The sequence below is a fragment of the Rutidosis leptorrhynchoides genome, chromosome 5 (assembly GCF_046630445.1).
Source record: "Rutidosis leptorrhynchoides isolate AG116_Rl617_1_P2 chromosome 5, CSIRO_AGI_Rlap_v1, whole genome shotgun sequence".
NCBI lineage: Eukaryota > Viridiplantae > Streptophyta > Magnoliopsida > Asterales > Asteraceae > Rutidosis > Rutidosis leptorrhynchoides.
In genome coordinates, this window is record NC_092337.1 from 29,736,243 (window position 1) to 29,755,529 (window position 19,287).

Here is a 19,287-nt window from a genome sequence, read left to right on the forward strand (position 1 = left end):
TCGTACTCGTACAATACACAGCTTTTAGATGTATGTACTATTGGTATATACACTCCAATGATCAGCTCTTAGCAGCCCATGTGAGTCACCTAACACATGTGGGAACCATCATTTGGCAACTAGCATGAAATATCTCATAAAATTACAAAAATATGAGTCATCATTCATGACTTATTTACATGAAAACAAAATTACATATCCTTTATATCTAATCCATACACCAACGACCAAAAACACCTACAAACACTTTCATTCTTCAATTTTCTTCATCTAATTGATCTCTCTCAAGTTCTATCTTCAAGTTCTAAGTGTTCTTCATAAATTTCAAAAGTTCTAGTTTCATAAAATCAAGAATACTTTCAAGTTTGCTAGCTCACTTCCAATCTTGTAAGGTGATCATCCAACCTCAAGAAATCTTTGTTTATTACAGTAGGTTATCATTCTAATACAAGGTAATAATCATATTCAAACTTTGGTTCAATTTCTATAACTATAACAATCTTATTTCAAGTGATGATCTTACTTGAACTTGTTTTCGTGTCATGATTCTGCTTCAAGAACTTTGAGCCATCCAAGGATCCATTGAAGCTAGATCCATTTTTCTATTTTCCAGTAGGTTTATCCAAGGAAATTAAGGTAGTAATGATGTTCATAACATCATTCGATTCATACATATAAAGCTATCGTATTCGAAGGTTTAAACTTGTAATCACTAGAACATAGTTTAGTTAATTCTAAACTTGTTCGCAAACAAAAGTTAATCCTTCTAACTTGACTTTTAAAATCAACTAAACACATGTTCTATATCTATATGATATGCTAACTTAATGATTTAAAACCTGGAAACACGAAAAATACCGTAAAACCGGATTTACGCCGTCGTAGTAACACCGCGGGCTGTTTTGGGTTAGTTAATTAAAAACTATGATAAACTTTGATTTAAAAGTTGTTATTCTGAGAAAATGATTTTTATTATGAACATGAAACTATATCCAAAAATTATGGTTAAACTCAAAGTGGAAGTATGTTTTCTAAAATGGTCATCTAGACGTCGTTCTTTCGACTGAAATGACTACCTTTACAAAAACGACTTGTAACTTATTTTTCCGACTAGAAACCTATACTTTTTTTGTTTAGATTCATAAAATAGAGTTCAATATGAAACCATAGCAATTTGATTCACTCAAAACGGATTTAAAATGAAGAAGTTATGGGTAAAACAAGATTGGATAATTTTTCTCATTTTAGCTACGTGAAAATTGGTAACAAATCTATTCCAACCATAACTTAATCAACTTGTATTATATATTATGTAATCTTGAGATACCATAGACACGTATACAATGTTTCGACCTATCATGTCGACACATCTATATATATTTCGGAACAACCATAGACACTCTATATGTGAATGTTGGAGTTAGCTATACAGGGTTGAGGTTGATTCCAAAATATATATAGTTTGAGTTGTGATCAATACTGAGATACGTATACACTGGGTCGTGGATTGATTCAAGATAATATTTATCGATTTATTTCTGTACATCTAACTGTGGACAACTAGTTATAGGTTACTAACGAGGACAGCTGACTTAATAAACTTAAAACATCAAAATATATTAAAAGTGTTGTAAATATATTTTGAACATACTTTAATATATATGTATATATTGTTATAGGTTCGTGAATCAACAGTGGCCAAGTCTTACTTCCCGACGAAGTAAATCTGTGAAAGTGAGTTATAGTCCCACTTTTAAAATCTAATATTTTTGGGATGAGAATACATGCAGGTTTTATAAATGATTTACAAAATAGACACAAGTACGTGAAACTACATTCTATGGTTGAATTATCGAAATCGAATATGCCCTTTTTTATTAAGTCTGGTAATCTAAGAATTAGGGAACAGACACCCTAATTGACGTGAATCCTAAAGATAGATCTATTGGGCCTAACAAACCCCATCCAAAGTACCGGATGCTTTAGTACTTCGAAATTTATATCATATCCGAAGGGTGTCCCGGAATGATGGGGATATTCTTATATATGCATCTTGTTATTTTCGGTTACCAGGTGTTCACCATATGAATGATTTTTATCTCTATGTATGGGATGTGTATTGAAATATGAAATCTTGTGGTCTATTATTATGATTTGATATATATAGGTTAAACCTATAACTCACCAACATTTTTGTTGACGTTTTAAGCATGTTTATTCTCAGGTGATTATTAAGAGCTTCCGCTGTCGCATACTTAAATAAGGACGAGATTTGGAGTCCATGCTTGTATGATATTGTGTAAAAACTGCATTCAAGAAACTTATTTTGTTGTAACATATTTGTATTGTAAACCATTATGTAATGGTCGTGTGTAAACAGGATATTTTAGATTATCATTATTTGATAATCTACGTAAAGCTTTTTAAACCTTTATTGATGAAATAAAGGTTATGGTTTGTTTTAAAATGAATGCAGTCTTTGAAAAACGTCTCATATAGAGGTCAAAACCTCGCAACGAAATCAATTAATATGGAACGTTTTTAATCAATAAGAACGGGACATTTCATATTACTATTATATCAATGTTACAAATCTTGTGGTTCATTTGTACTTACTTACTTAAACCTATGATTTCACCAACATTTTCGTTGACAGATTTCTATGTTTTTCTCAGGTCCTTGAACGATACATGATACATGCTTCCGCTCATTATTTTGATACTTGCATTGGATGTCGAGTATATATGCATACATGGAGCGTCTTTTGGCTACTTTTAAATTGTGTCGCATAAGTTTCATTTGTACTTATAACTTTGTAACGTAACTTGTGGTGGAACTATTCTTGTAAACTTTGAACAATCTTTACATTTGAAATGAATGCGACATATCTTTTGGTCAAACGTTATTTTAAAGACTTATGACCACGTAACGGGACCTAAGTAGACGGCGCCGTCAATGACGATTTTGTCGGGTCGCTACACGGGCCGGTCCGGACTAGTTATTATAATTACTCCATATAACATCAAAATACATGCATTTACAAACTGAAAATGTACTAATCTATGAAATATTGATCAACTACTTGAAAATTATTAAAAGTTTCATACGTAATCTATAAAATATTTATCAACTACTTGAAAATTATTAAAAGTTTCATAGAGCAATGTTATACACTAGTGAAATGACCCGTGGAACCACGGGTTTGTTTAAACGAAACTATTTAATGATAGGTATTAAGTGAACGTAAATGCTAAAGTTATTTAGTTTAATGACCCGTGGAACCACATAGTCCGACTAAGAAACTCGTCAGCTGAACATTTCATCAAACACCTAAAATGCATATTTAACAATTCACATCCAACCATAAGAGATAATATTGGTTGTCACTTTATTTTAAAAGTGTAAATTAAAATATAAATGTAGAATTGATTTCATTCTGCCTAACTTTTATACTTTCTCGTACTCAATTCAAAAAACTAATTAAAATAATTTAAAATTATTTAATGTTATTAATTAAAATAATTATTAATAAGATTTAATAATAATAATTAATTGATTAGATTTAATTTTAATTCAAAATTATTTAGATTAATGACATCATCTACCATGCTTAGATTTTTTTCTTTTTTTCTTTTTAATTTTTCTTAACAAAGGAATTAGCTTAATAATGACATCATCATTTTAGCAATATAATAGAAACTATAGATAGTACTACGTAATAAATACGGAGTACAAAAATAATCAAAAAACTAATATGATACCAGAGGGTGTGCATTATGCGCAATTCACTTGGTATCAGGTCTCACACTTGAGGAGCTTGATTACCCGAGATTTTACCTTCTATGGGGGAGCCAATGTGCTCGTTGATAGAAGGGTTACCTCGTTTACCAAAAAAAAAAAAAAAAAGATGAAACACATTATACTAAGACCATTCTCAATTATGACGTCCTTCTTCAAATTAACACACTGCCATATTAATGCCATATCGCAGGTCATTTCCTTTCAATTTCGTTCTCATCACTAACTCATCACATTCCACTCCTACCATCACACACTTATTTATATTAGAATGGACCCAATATATAAATTAAAAAATACAATGTACAAGTTTTAATCTAGAAAGTACAAACTAAAAATACCTAGTAGCTTTCGTGATAAAAAATGTTGCATTTAGACGAAATCATTCACGAAAACAATCGACTAAACATTGGCAACTTGCTGCCAATGTGCCAACTGATTGGCATGAGATTGGCAATGGGTTTCACGATTGCATTGGGAGTGCTCTAATAAATTAGAATTGCGGATGGAGGGAACCTTGTGTTGTAATTCATGTGGTAGTGGTGTGCCTCTTATAACGAGAGGTCCGAAGTTCGGCTCCCGTGGGGTGCATCATTGTACACAAGGTTGCCCTTTTAATCTTGAATTCCACACAATGGTGCCTTTCGCACATCGCGTTGCGAAGGCAGTTGGGGAGGGGGTTTTACCGCCCATGCTTTTGGATTGGGCCGGGTTTCCTCCTGGGCAGCAGTTGGGGGCGGGTTTTCTCCTGGGCAGCAGTTGCGGGCGGGTTATGCAACTGTTAGAGATGAACGGGTGGGTCGTTAAGTCCCCTGGATGATCCCGTACTGCTATTCATAAAGAAAAAGAATGTGGATGAAGTAGAATTATTTTAATTAAATATCTACTTTTTACTACTCTGTATATTTTTATTGAACGTTTTTTTTTACTATATTAATATTGATACTTGTAATTTATAATTGCAAATAATTCGGTAAGTTACAAATTTTAAAAGTTGTTCGAGGACAACCATTCAACCTTTATATTGATTTCTTATCTATCACAGTTTTTTAATTTTATTTTATATAGTATATTAATTAATAGAAGCGAATAAGCAGTTTTATAAAATTTATATAATATGGTATCTATTTGACAACTAAATCATACACCGTATTAAACATAATTAATTGTTTATTGCAGATGATTTATCGAGTTTTCTTGTAGCTAAAAAAGAAAAAGAAAAAAAACACACACTTAACAAAATAATGAATAACAATTCAGGATTTTTTTTTTTTTTTGTGAAAAAAGAAATATATTAAAAAGTTTCATCAAAACAATGAAGAGATCAACATGTTACAGTGAAAGAGGCATATAAACCCAGAATGAAAGACATAACGTTCACAAAATGATAGGCAAAAGTAAGAATTGTAAATGATACAAAATGTTCACTAGTTACTCATTAAAAAGCTCAAATTACGCCGAGCGAGCAGGAGTTCGATTATGAGTTTACACGTATTTTGACATCTGTGAAGTAAAAGAATTTGAGTTCAAGGTTTACAAATTGAGCGACAACAAACTCACGAACGTAGACAAGTCGTTTTATTTTTCCTGATAAATACTAAACTAAGTTGTTTGATCAAGTCAAACTTGACTTGAGTGCAATAGGGTGAATAAACACATTGGTCTAGACGACTAGACGCTGTGAAGTCTACGTGTAATGATGAGCCGGAACAATGAGCACCACGACCTCCAAGAACATAAGCGCGTGTGAAATTGAGCCGAAAGCAAGGGAAAGAAATGGTGGCACATGATGGTGAAATCCTGCCACCCCACTGGAAAAACTTGACCGACGGGCAAAATGTAACATCCCGCGTTTTTCCGTTAAATTACTTTTAACGCCGTCTTTTTTTTTATCTAATATCCTCGGCATCTCGAATCGTATCCTCCATTAGCTACATTCTTAAAATATTTTCGTTATGGGATTATAACGTCTCCCGTACTCTCGTGTAATTTAAAATAATTTGTTCGGTAAATTCCCGCACCCGACTACAAACTAGAGGGACCAAACTTGCCCAAAAGCCAAACATTTGACTAGGTCAAATGGTCAAACTCAACCTCCTCCATTCATTAATTTCCTTTTCTTTTTCCATTTTCCTCTCATACTTTCCTATTTTCCTTCAATTCTCCCAATCAAAGAATCATCATCTAAATCACATCTAGGAAGCTTACAACTAAACAAATTACATATTTGGAATCCTCTCTTCATCCTCTTCAATTTGATACCAATTTCATCTCATTTGGGTAACTTTCTAAAATCACTAGTTTTCTTTAAATTCATGCTCTTGACTTAAAAGTGTGTTAATTAGTGTCTATGGCTCATTGTGATGTCGTGTATGTAATTTGTATGCTCGATTTGTTGTTTTTGGTGTAACTAGCTTGAATATGAAAAGTGCTTGCTTAATCTTTGATTTTGGAAGATTAAATGTTGTTAATTTGTTAAAGTTCATGTTTTAATTGTGTTACTAGTATCACTAGCCTCATTTTGATGTGTAGGTTGATTTGTAAAACTTCAAAAACATGATTAATGGTTTTGTGATTCTTGATTAGGGTTTGATAGTTCTTAAGATGAACTTTTGATGCTTGAATGCCATGAAATGTAAATTGTTAGTGTTTAGTAGTAATGTATGCTTCATTACCTTCAAAACGGCATATCACATGTGTGAATTGGATTCCCGAAACTCAAAATGCATTTGATGAACTTGAAACTTTGAAAATAAACGTTTATTGATCACATGACGAGAATTTGATTATTGTAAATGATGTTTTTGTTTGATGAAACATGTTTAGTTGTGTTTGTTTGGAATTTGATTTAATCTTGAAACAGACCAGGAGTCAGGCCACGACCAATGTCGCGGCGCGACAGACCTGGCCGCGGCGCGGCATAAGCCGGGTCCAGGATTCTGTCCCACTTGCTCGTTTTACATAAAATGTTTGGCATGCTAGGGACCTCCAATTCACGTGCAACTTGTTTTAATATGCTTATATATGAATAACTAGCATAGAAAAATAGTCCGAGGCCCGACCCGAACATGTTGACTTTTCGTTGACTTTGACTCGACCCAAGTTTGATTTTTTTGTCAAACTTAACCAATTGATTATGAAATCTTCCTAACATGATTCTTTACTTATATCTTGCATGAAACTTGACAATTTGATTCACATGCTTTATAATCGAGTCGTAACGAGCCATAGGACTAATTGAACATCTTTGACCATTTGTGTTTACCGTTATTGATACAACCTATATGTTTAGGTCAAGACTAGCTTTGTCTTTGCACGCATTTACTTGTTGGAGTACTTTATTAACTCTTGCACTCAAGGTGAGATCATAGTCCCACTTTTCAACAACTTTTATACTTTTAAATCGTGGGCTGAGAAACATATACATTACGTACTTATATACATTTCACACGTATATATTTTTTTCATACTTTTATACATTGAACACAATTGTGAATACAAAGATACGGACGAGTTTGAACGAAAATCCTCAATTCAATTATCATTAGTTACATCAGATGGTGTAAGCGAGACTATGTTGTGTGGATCCATACGGGTTTGACTAACCCTCATTCGGACGGCTCGCTACCGTTAAGCGAATGAAATATATTTTGGTACGGTGTATGTTCTAACACTTTTATGCTGAGGTAAATGATACAGTTAAGCTTTGATAATTGGGTGCTCGGTAAACAACAATACTTATGGAAATTCAAACGATTTGGAAAATCGATTTATACTATAAATTGTGGTCCAACTTATTTTACTTACATACTCACTTACTAGACCTATGATTTCACCAATGTTTTCGTTGACAGATTTCTTCCATGTTTTCTCAGGTTTTGAATGCTTAGTGATACATGCTTCCGCTCATACTTTTGATACTTGCATTGGATGTCGAGTATACTTGCATACGTGGAGCGTCTTTTTGACTACTTTTAAACTGTGTCGCACGTGTTTCATATGAACTTTAAACCTTGTTATGTACTTGTTATGGGAACTACTTTTGTAAACTTGAAACATCCTTATTTATGAAACGAATGCGACATATTTTCGGTTAAACTTTGTCATAAAGACTTATGATCATGCAATGGGACCATACGTAGACGACGCCATCATTTGACGATTTGTCGGGGTCGCTACAAGTGGTATCAGAGCATTGGTTGTAGGGATTTAGAGTTCATTTGTGTCCACCCCGAGTCATAGGGTACATAGGTGAATCTAGACTACAACCGGCATATAGACTGGAGTAGGAATTACTTGACTATTTGTGCATTATACTCGAACTCTTCCATCATATCTAACTCGTATTCGATCTTGATCTTACGTTGATAAATTTTGTTGACGCGCCACCTTGACTTTATGATGTAATGTTAAATGCACATGTAAATTCAGGGTAATATAATTTCTGGGATTATATTATGGTGATTCACATGGACGTTCTGACGTTATGACATAAAGAATTTAAGGCGAGTCAAACAAAAATTGTCTCTCTATCCTTATTCCATATCACGGTTAGTATTATTGAGAATACTAACCAACGATATTCTTGTGTTTTGAAGGAACAATGGCTCGTCGACGCGCTCCTATCGAAACTCCTGAACAAGCCCTCCAACGTATGATAGCCACCGCCGTGGATGCGGCCTTGGCCGGTCACTTATCCAACAACAACAACAATAACAACAATCACAACAACAACAATAACAACAATGGATCCGGTAATTCAAACGAAGGGTGCTCCTATAAGAACTTCATGGGGTGCAAACCTCACACTTTTGATGGGACCGGAGGACCGGTTGTGCTCACCCGATGGTTTGAGCAAACAGAAGCCGTTTTTAGCATAAGCGGTTGTCGGGACCAAGACAAGGTCAAATACTCCACCCACACTTTCTCTGGTATCTCCCTCACATGGTGGAATACATATGTGCTATCGGTAGGTATCGATGAAGCCCACACTCTCTCATGTGCCGACTTAAAGAAAAAGATGATCACCGAATACTTCCCGCGCGAAGAGACCCGTAAGCTTGAACACGAACTAAGAACTTTAAAAGCGGTCGGGAATGACCTAAAGGCCTATAATCAACGATTTTATGAGCTAGCCTTGATGTGCCCAAACCTCGTGAGTACCGAATCATTAAGAGTTGAACTTTACATGGATGGTCTCCCCAAGAGCATCAAACAAGGAGTAATGTCATCCAAACCCACTACTCACCAAGAGGCCTTGAATATGGCCCGTCAATTGATCGAAACGCTAGACGAAATTGAAGTGCCGGCATCTAAAACTGAGGATGAGTCGGGTGACAACAAAAGAAAATGGGAGGTCCCCCAATCGAGCAACTACAACAACAATCCCGCCAAGAAACCTTTCACCTCAAACAACAAGAAAGGCTATGCCGGTAGTCTACCATCTTGCAACAAGTGCCACAAACATCATTATGGCGAATGTAGCAAACCATTTTGCAACAAGTGCCGCAACCGTCATTATGGTGAATGTGGTAAGTTAATTTGCCACCGTTGCCAAGGAAGTGGTCATACGGCCAACGATTGTAGGAGTGCCGCCCCCGTCGCCCAAAAGGCGCCCAATGCACACCGGACGGGCGTTTGTTTCGAATGTGGCCAACCGGGTCATTTTAAGAATGCGTGCCCAGAGAAGAAGACCAACCCCAATGCACGCGGCCGAAATTTCAACATTAACACCGAGGGAGCAGATGACAACTAGTCACGGGTACGTTTCTTCTCAACAACCTTATATTTCATGTTTATTCGATGCGGGTACCGTTAGACGCTTTATAACCGAGACTTTGACTCGTACTCTATGCACTCCACCACCCCTCCCTAGACATTACTTGTGCCATTCAAGTGACCAACGGAATAATAGTGTGTACCTATAAATTTTATCGGAGGATATACGTTAAACTTATTGGGTGGATAATAGAGAGCCCAAAACCTAATCGTTAGGAAGGAAATGTTTTCCCCACATATGTATTGATTATTGTGAACTAAATAACTTCCGGTTAAGGACCGATATTCTTTTTCCCCTTACCAACGACCTCTTGATCAAGTACGAGTATCTCGTGTGTATACCAAATCGATCTCCATCCTTGTTATCATCACTTGCGGATTGAGGGAGACGGTGTCTCCTAAACCATTTTCCGAACTCGCTACAATAGTTGTGAATCTCTCTTAGTACCGTCCAGTTAATCTAAGGCTCCGTCCGTATTCATAAACCTCCTGAACCGCGTATGCAAATTTATATAGACGAATCCGTTATCGTATTTATAGATGATATCTTAGCCTATTCCTGTAAAGAAGGAAAACGAACAACATCACCGTCTTACGCTCGAAATGTTGAGAAAAAGAGCAACACTATGCGAAAGTCCCCAAGTGAGAATTTTAGTTAAATGAAGTCCAATTTTCTAGACCATGATGTTAATGGTCAAGGCATTACAATCAATCTCGAAATCAAGCCACACGTAATCGGGAAACCCTCACAACTCTGACTTGTGTTCGTAAAATCTTAGATCCTTACCGAAAGTTCATTTCCGACTTTTTCTCGTGATGCTCGTCCTTTACCCTCGATAACTCATTAAGTTGGAAATTTAAACCTCTCCGTGCCCGGACCTTAAGCGTGATTTTTCACACCAACATTACTAGCTAAATTCGTATAGCGCCAGATGGAACTTAAATATGGAAATATTTCTACTTGAACACCGAAAGGCATACTCTCTCGACTCAAAATCGACGTAACTGAAATTCGTTATTTTGCACGACGAATTCGAATACTTAAATTGTGGACCCGATCAGTTTTCTTGTCATCACATACCCCATCACATACCTCTGTTATTTCACCGTTACCATCTGATATTACTGGAACTTAAGATAACACACAATTCAAGGATACTTCACTCTTCTTTGACTTAACGTCCTTGCGTTTCGGATAATCGGCCGACTGCTATTCAACCCCGAACTATACAACTACGTATACTATCTCATTTCTTATTCAAACCTCGCCCTTTGACAACTAGATGCTCGATATGGCAACCTCGAGGTGTAAACTCACTCTACTCTAAGTTCTCATTTCACTCCTATCTTTATCGCTCGCACTTCCGTATAAGGAAACTTCTTGTAACATTTCTCAGTGGATAGAGAAAACCCTTCATATTACATTAGTATTCGCCACGAGGGTGAATAATCCTAACGAACATTTTCGAACCCTAACTAACTTGTTCAAACACATCTTAAGGAATCCTATTCTAACACGGTGTACCATTGCCAATTACCTCGGATCAAAATACTCGTATCGTTTCTGGTTTTGCAAGAAACCTTGGGAACCCGCTTAGACATGTGTACCGCGTATCTTCCATAAACCGATGAACCGAGCAAACGAACGATTTACATCTTGGAAAGACATGTTTCAAACTTGTATGGTCGCTTTTAGTTGATTCCTCTCACCACGGTAATACCATTCGTATACTAACGACGCACTTCCGAAATCTTATATGACCGCAAATGTCATACCCCTATTCGTTGGACCAACGCATGTGGCAAACAAACACCGAATCCTAACCCATTCAAGAAACAACAATTGAGATCATTCAAGTCCGAGCAGGGCTCGAGACGACCCGCAGTCGCCAAAAGAGTTATACCAAACTTAGATGAAAACCTCACAAAATACCAGTGTGTAACCGCATAATATTGAGAAACCGCACCTTGGAAAGGTGTAATCCATTTCGGGAAATTGAGGAATGTTATATCCGCAATATAGATCCTATTGAACCCTTGGGGCGTATTGGAACCGCTTCCTACCGTTTAGAACTACCGAATCAATTAAGTTTCCGTTTACAATACGTTCCATGCAACAAACTTAGAAACGTGTCCTGCGGAACAGAAACGTGCAATCCTTCTAGACGCACCAACTATTGATGACAAACTCCTCTTCATAGGAAATCGGCTGAATTTGTGGATCGTAGAACCAAGCCCTAATACAACGTAACACCCCGACTATCCGGAATCATGGAATGTTCAAGACAGTACCTTCACTCATTTGTAGAGTTACTACCCTAGGTCTCGAGTAAGAGACATCGATTATTACTTCCAACTAAATTTCGGGACGAAATTTCTTTTGAGGTGTGGATAATGTAACATCCCGAGTTTTTCCGTTAAATTACTTTTAACGCTGTCTTTTTTTTTATCTAATATCCTCGGCATCTCGAATCGTATCCTCCATTAGCTACATTCTTAAAATATTTTCGTTATGGGATTATAACATCTCCCGTACTCTCGTGTAATTTAAAATAATTTGTTCGGTAAATTCCCGCACCCGACTACAAACTAGAGGGACCAAACTTGCCCAAAAGCCAAACATTTGACTAGGTCAAATGGTCAAACTCAACCTCCTCCATTCATTAATTTCCTTTTCTTTTTCCATTTTCCTCTCATACTTTCCTATTTTCCTTCAATTCTCCCAATCAAAGAATCATCATCTAAATCACATCTAGGAAGCTTACAACTAAACAAATTACATATTTGGAATCCTCTCTTCATCCTCTTCAATTTGATACCAATTTCATCTCATTTGGGTAACTTTCTAAAATCACTAGTTTTCTTTAAATTCATGCTCTTGACTTAAAAGTGTGTTAATTAGTGTCTATGGCTCATTGTGATGTCGTGTATGTAATTTGTATGCTCGATTTGTTGTTTTTGGTGTAACTAGCTTGAATATGAAAAGTGCTTGCTTAATCTTTGATTTTGGAAGATTAAATGTTGTTAATTTGTTAAAGTTCATGTTTTAATTGTGTTACTAGTATCACTAGCCTCATTTTGATGTGTAGGTTGATTTGTAAAACTTCAAAAACATGATTAATGGTTTTGTGATTCTTGATTAGGGTTTGATAGTTCTTAAGATGAACTTTTGATGCTTGAATGCCATGAAATGTAAATTGTAGTGTTTAGTAGTAATGTATGCTTCATTACCTTCAAAACGGCATATCACATGTGTGAATTGGATTCCCGAAACTCAAAATGCATTTGATGAACTTGAAACTTTGAAAATAAACGTTTATTGATCACATGACGAGAATTTGATTATTGTAAATGATGTTTTTGTTTGATGAAACATGTTTAGTTGTATTTGTTTGGAATTTGATTTAATCTTGAAACAGACCAGGAGTCAGGCCACGACCAATGTCGCGGCGCGACAGACCTGGCCGCGGCGCGGCATAAGCCGGGTCCAGGATTCTGTCCCACTTGCTCGTTTTACATAAAATGTTTGGCATGCTAGGGACCTCCAATTCACGTGCAACTTGTTTTAATATGCTTATATATGAATAACTAGCATAAAAAAATAGTCCGAGGCCCGACCCGAACATGTTGACTTTTCGTTGACTTTGACTCGACCCAAGTTTGATTTTTTTGTCAAACTTAACCAATTGATTATGAAATCTTCCTAACATGATTCTTTACTTATATCTTGCATGAAACTTGACAATTTGATTCACATGCTTTATAATCGAGTCGTAACGAGCCATAGGACTAATTGAACATCTTTGACCATTTGTGTTTACCGTTATTGATACAACCTATATGTTTAGGTCAAGACTAGCTTTGTCTTTGCACGCATTTACTTGTTGGAGTACTTTATTAACTCTTGCACTCAAGGTGAGATCATAGTCCCACTTTTCAACAACTTTTATACTTTTAAATCGTGGGCTGAGAAACATATACATTACGTACTTATATACATTTCACACGTATATATTTTTTTCATACTTTTATACATTGAACACAATTGTGAATACAAAGATACGGACGAGTTTGAACGAAAATCCTCAATTCAATTATCATTAGTTACATCAGATGGTGTAAGCGAGACTATGTTGTGTGGATCCATACGGGTTTGACTAACCCTCATTCGGACGGCTCGCTACCGTTAAGCGAATGAAATATATTTTGGTACGGTGTATGTTCTAACACTTTTATGCTGAGGTAAATGATACAGTTAAGCTTTGATAATTGGGTGCTCGGTAAACAACAATACTTATGGAAATTCAAACGATTTGGAAAATCGATTTATACTATAAATTGTGGTCCAACTTATTTTACTTACATACTCACTTACTAGACCTATGATTTCACCAACGTTTTCGTTGACAGATTTCTTCCATGTTTTCTCAGGTTTTGAATGCTTAGTGATACATGCTTCCGCTCATACTTTTGATACTTGCATTGGATGTCGAGTATACTTGCATACGTGGAGCGTCTTTTTGACTACTTTTAAACTGTGTCGCACGTGTTTCATATGAACTTTAAACCTTGTTATGTACTTGTTATGGGAACTACTTTTGTAAACTTGAAACATCCTTATTTATGAAACGAATGCGACATATTTTCGGTTAAACTTTGTCATAAAGACTTATGATCATGCAATGGGACCATACGTAGACGACGCCATCATTTGACGATTTGTCGGGGTCGCTACACAAAATAGAAAATTCGTCGAGGAGAAAAGAAACCAACCACCGCATGGACTAACCTACCACCAAATGTGATTCACCAAGGTACTCGTCGCCTGAGACGGGAATGGTCACCTGAAAGGAACCGAAACTCAAGAAAACTCCAAAGTGGAGAGGAAGGCAGTCGCAAGAATAGACATAGAAACTCACCGAGTGAGGGAAGGAATCTCGGCTACTGGTGAGATGCTGGTGCTCGGATTAGGTGAGGAAGATTGGGCGATGTAGTTTTTTGTATTATGAAGAAAGGAGCCCATGAGAAACTGAATGTATTTTTAATGTGTTTTTTATTTGACCATAATTACCAACAGAAGTTCAAATGAAAATAAAGCTAAGTTGTCAATGCTTTGATATCACACATTTCTTTTCAGTTACAACTAAAATAGTTAGGATACTTTCTTTTTCGTTGAGACCATAACATTAAGTCATTAACTCCCCATCTTCATTTTGATTTTGTGGGACATGTCTTAATTCATATTGTCATGATATAAATGAGAAACGAGATTGACCAAACAATCAATGGCCCATGGTGGTTAGTGCAATTTACTCGCCGATTAAATATAGATACATCACCGTTACACTGGTGATATAATCAATGGCAGTAACAATTGCTTTACCATTACAACACTATAACAATCTAGTAGAAAATATCATCGAAAACGAACTAAACGATTAAATTGTTCAAAATCAACTGAATGATGTTCAAAAGCTCAAAACTCGACTCAATTACACAAGTTGTGGGGGGGTTTTACCGGCCATGCTCTCAGATTGGTCCGAATTTCCTCCAGGACAGTAGTTGGGGGCGGGTTATGCAATTACGAGAGATGAACGCCTAAGTAGTTAAGTCCCCTGGGTGATCCCAAAATAATGTCAAAAAAACTGATGTAAAAAAAAAATTGACCACGTACAATAAGTACTCACTAATTACTGTACATAAATCTATACCCTCCAAATCAATAAGACCATGAATAACCATGCATGTGACGTCACAGGTAGATTGTTCATTTTTTGGCCAAAAAGTGCAATCTTCCTGTGACGTGGCACATGTCAGTTTCTGAGACCATTTCCAACCGTGACTGTGACGTCACGGGCAGTTTGGCCAAAAAGTGCAAAAAAAGTGCAAACTGACTGTGATTAGGCACTGCCGTTTTTTAACCGGTGATCAATCCTAAATTAGATGCTAAGATCTAATTTAGGAATTGAGTGCAATGAAGGGTGGATGATGGTGTTGATAATGTTTTTGGGACCTTATGATCGTCTTTCACTTAGATTACAGTGATCAATCACAATGCCCCGGTCTTGATTGCATTACCTTGGCTTGATTATGATTAAGGCTTGGGCGTATTCACAAGCGAACCATAAAAACCTTGGCAATTGGACATAATCAACAACCTAAAATGAGAGGCCAAGCTCCCTATTTATAGGCTTCAGATTTCCGCGGAGTTGATATTCGCGCAGCACCGACATATCCGCAATGTTTGTGCGGGACATCTTAGCTAACTTTCTTTATGCGGGCTGTAGTGTTTCAGCTCAGCACATAAATGCTTACTTATTTCTGCGGTTCTGCTTGCACTTGCATTTGTGTAAGATCCTGAATTTTGTGCGTCAGAAAATGTTCCTAAAAGTGTCAGTAAATGTGTGCAGCAGAAAGTACCACTAAAAGTGAACCTAACACTTATGCATTTTCAGATTTTGCATCAGAATCAGAATCAGTCAATTTCAGTCCCTAAACTTCAGAAAGCTGACTGACTCCATTTTCAGTTATAGTGCGCGGTGCGCTCCCATTTGCACGGCGCGTAAAACGTGCTGACAGTAAGCTTTGTGGTTTTTAACATTTTAAGAGGGGCATTTGTGTCATTTCACTTAGGGACGGATTTGTGGCTATAATATCAGATTTGGATCCAGTTTTGGATCATTTTCACATCCACACAACTCTTTCATCTCATCTTAGAGAGATAGGGAGATTTCTAGAGAGATTTAGAGATTTGGGGAAAAAGAAGGGTGATTCGGGTCGGGTCTCAAGAGTTAAAGTTGTTCACCTCGTTCACGGCTACGTTTTGATAGTGTTGGTAAGTTCTAACTCCGAATTTAATTGTTTAAGATTCTTGTTCATGTTTGGATTTGAGCTAGTTAGGGTTATAAACCACATTTCTCATGTAATTGGGGGTTTTGTTGTATGTAATGTGTAAGTAAACCCGATTATTGTGAGTTTAGGGTTTGATGACGAATTTGGAAGTAGTTGTCATGGATTTGGGTGTTATTCACTAGTTTGTAAGTGTATTGGTGATTTTGATGTTCTTAAGAACAAATTTGCTAGTCATAATGGGTGTTGACTTGGTTTGATGTCAAAATGAGTTTTGAGTGATGTTTTGGTGAATCAAGTATGCAAATACTTGATTTAGGTGTTAATTAGTGTTTTGGAAATATAATCACTAGCCGTTAGTGATTTTGAGCGTTTTTTGGACTTATGTTAAAATGGGTTGACTTTGAATGGGTCGAACTTTGGTAATGACACTAATTTTGGATTAAATAGATGTTAAACACTTTTTTTAAGTGTTAAATGACATTTTTGAATGAAAGTAATCATGGAAAGTGATTTTGGGTTAAAATGATATTTTAACATAAGTCAAACGTGATCAAACGCAATATGGGTCAATATTGCACGTGTTGGGGTTTCCGTGTAAATGGCATTTGAAATGGTCACTACCTAAGTAGTAATCTAGTGTCGGGACCTAGGTTGGTCTAATTGGTGTAAAGTATAAATTGGGTTAAATTGTACTTTGTAGAATGGGTTTGAATTACCACCTGAAGTGGTAATTGGTTTGTGTCCATTAGGTGTTAAATGGACGGGTTTTGGCGAGCAAGGTGTGATCCCTCGGCTAAGGGATATTTTTGTTCGGGTTCTCTCTTAGAGAATAGCTATTTATGTGTATATTGTACCTATGTGTGATATAGGTGGTTACTTGCTCGGATTTGAGGACGGAGACCATGTTATACATAACTTGTGCGGGCATTCCAAGGTTAGTCGCGGTGTTAAGACACCACATTTTACTTAACGAGTGGGTTAGTCGCGGTGTTAAGACACCACTCCGGGGTTAGTGACATGTGGGTTAGTCGCGGTGTTAAGACACCACATTGTCGTGATGGGTGGGGTAGTCGCGGTGTTAAGACACCACTCTGGGAAGTTTGACATGTGGGTTAGTCGCGGTGTTAAGACACCACATTTGTCATGATGGGTGGGTTAGTCGCGGTGTTAAGACACCACCTGGGTGTTAGTGATACGCGGTGTTAAGTACTCTAATGGATGTTGTGAACTCCGATGGTCTTTCGCGAGCACCATTCCCTTGTACGATTGGTTAACCATGGTTATGTGTTGTAGTTTAGCATATTAAATTGTGAACTATATGCTATTGGCGATGCTAGCTTATTGTGAATTGCGGATATTTAGTTTATGCATTTGTGATTGCATGGTTGATGATTTGCTAGCTCGTATGCGGTATTTGTGTAAGTGTTTGCAAGTAGGTATATTATATATGTATATGTATAATTATTGCATTCACTAAGTTTTATGCTTACCCTCCTTCTCGTTGTTGACCTTTTTACACGTATTGTGATTGTGAAGCTAGCTAGTTGTTAGACTAGATGCTGTGACTACCCCGAAAATTTTTGACCAAATTTAAACTTAATCTTTATATGTTTCTGACACAATAAGCAAAGTCTGTAATATTGATTCTCAAAAATTTTGAACTAATGTTATATATTCAGTTAACCTTTGACTATTGACCGACGATTCACGAACATCTATTTGTAAATAGATATATATATATATATATATATATATATATATATATATATACACACACACACACACACACACACACACACAATAAGTTGGAATATTAATTATTAAAATTAATTATAAATAACTTGCAATGTGTATTTAAAAACTGATTTATGTATATTAAATAAAGATATATACATATATATAATTTCAAGTTATTTAGTAAACGATAGTAACATTCGTTTGTTGATTCGATTAATATTTAGATAAGTTAACTAAAACGTTTAAGATGAACAAGTAAAACACTAATTTGCTACAGTATTTTCGAATTGCTACAGTACCCGAAAAGCTACAGTGTTTTCGAAAACAACTATTTGCTACAGTAAAAATCATTTTGCTACAGTAAAATACTATTTCAAAATGAAAATGTATGTATATTTTACAAATGTGATAAAATATAATATTAACTTGGTCATAAAACGTTTTGATTTAAAACAATATTATTAAATATACTTTGATAAATAACGAGAAAATGATTTAAAGAAGCAAATGACCAAAACACTCGAAAGTTTAAGATACACTTTGAGTAATATAGTTTATTGATAATTTAAGACTATATTTTGACAAAGGTACGAATCACGAAACGTAAAGTACAAGTTTTCTAAGCGTACGAAAGGACGTTCTAAAAATCGGAACCGGGACATAAGTCGAACGTAAACGTACAAGACATCGGAACCAAAATTTCAAGTTAACTAGGAACGAGAATATAATATAATATATAATTAATTAATATAAATTATATAAATTATATATTTATTTAAATATGTCGACAAACAAGAAAACAAAACATATTGGGTGCGTACCAGCTGGCCATGCGATCGCATGGCAAATGGGCATGAAACCCATGCGATCGCATGGGGATCAATCTCAGCAAACATCTATAAAGCTCGTACATTTATGCTTCGACACACACACACATAAATTACTTCCTCTGTATTATTATATATATTATTATTTATATTATTATTATTAAGATTAATATTATTATTAATATTATTATTATTAGTAGTATTAATATTATTATTATTTATACATAAAATACTTTGACGAGGTTCTGCTCGCATGTTTTCAAAACGGGTTTTTCGAGCGGGATAGAGCTAAGGA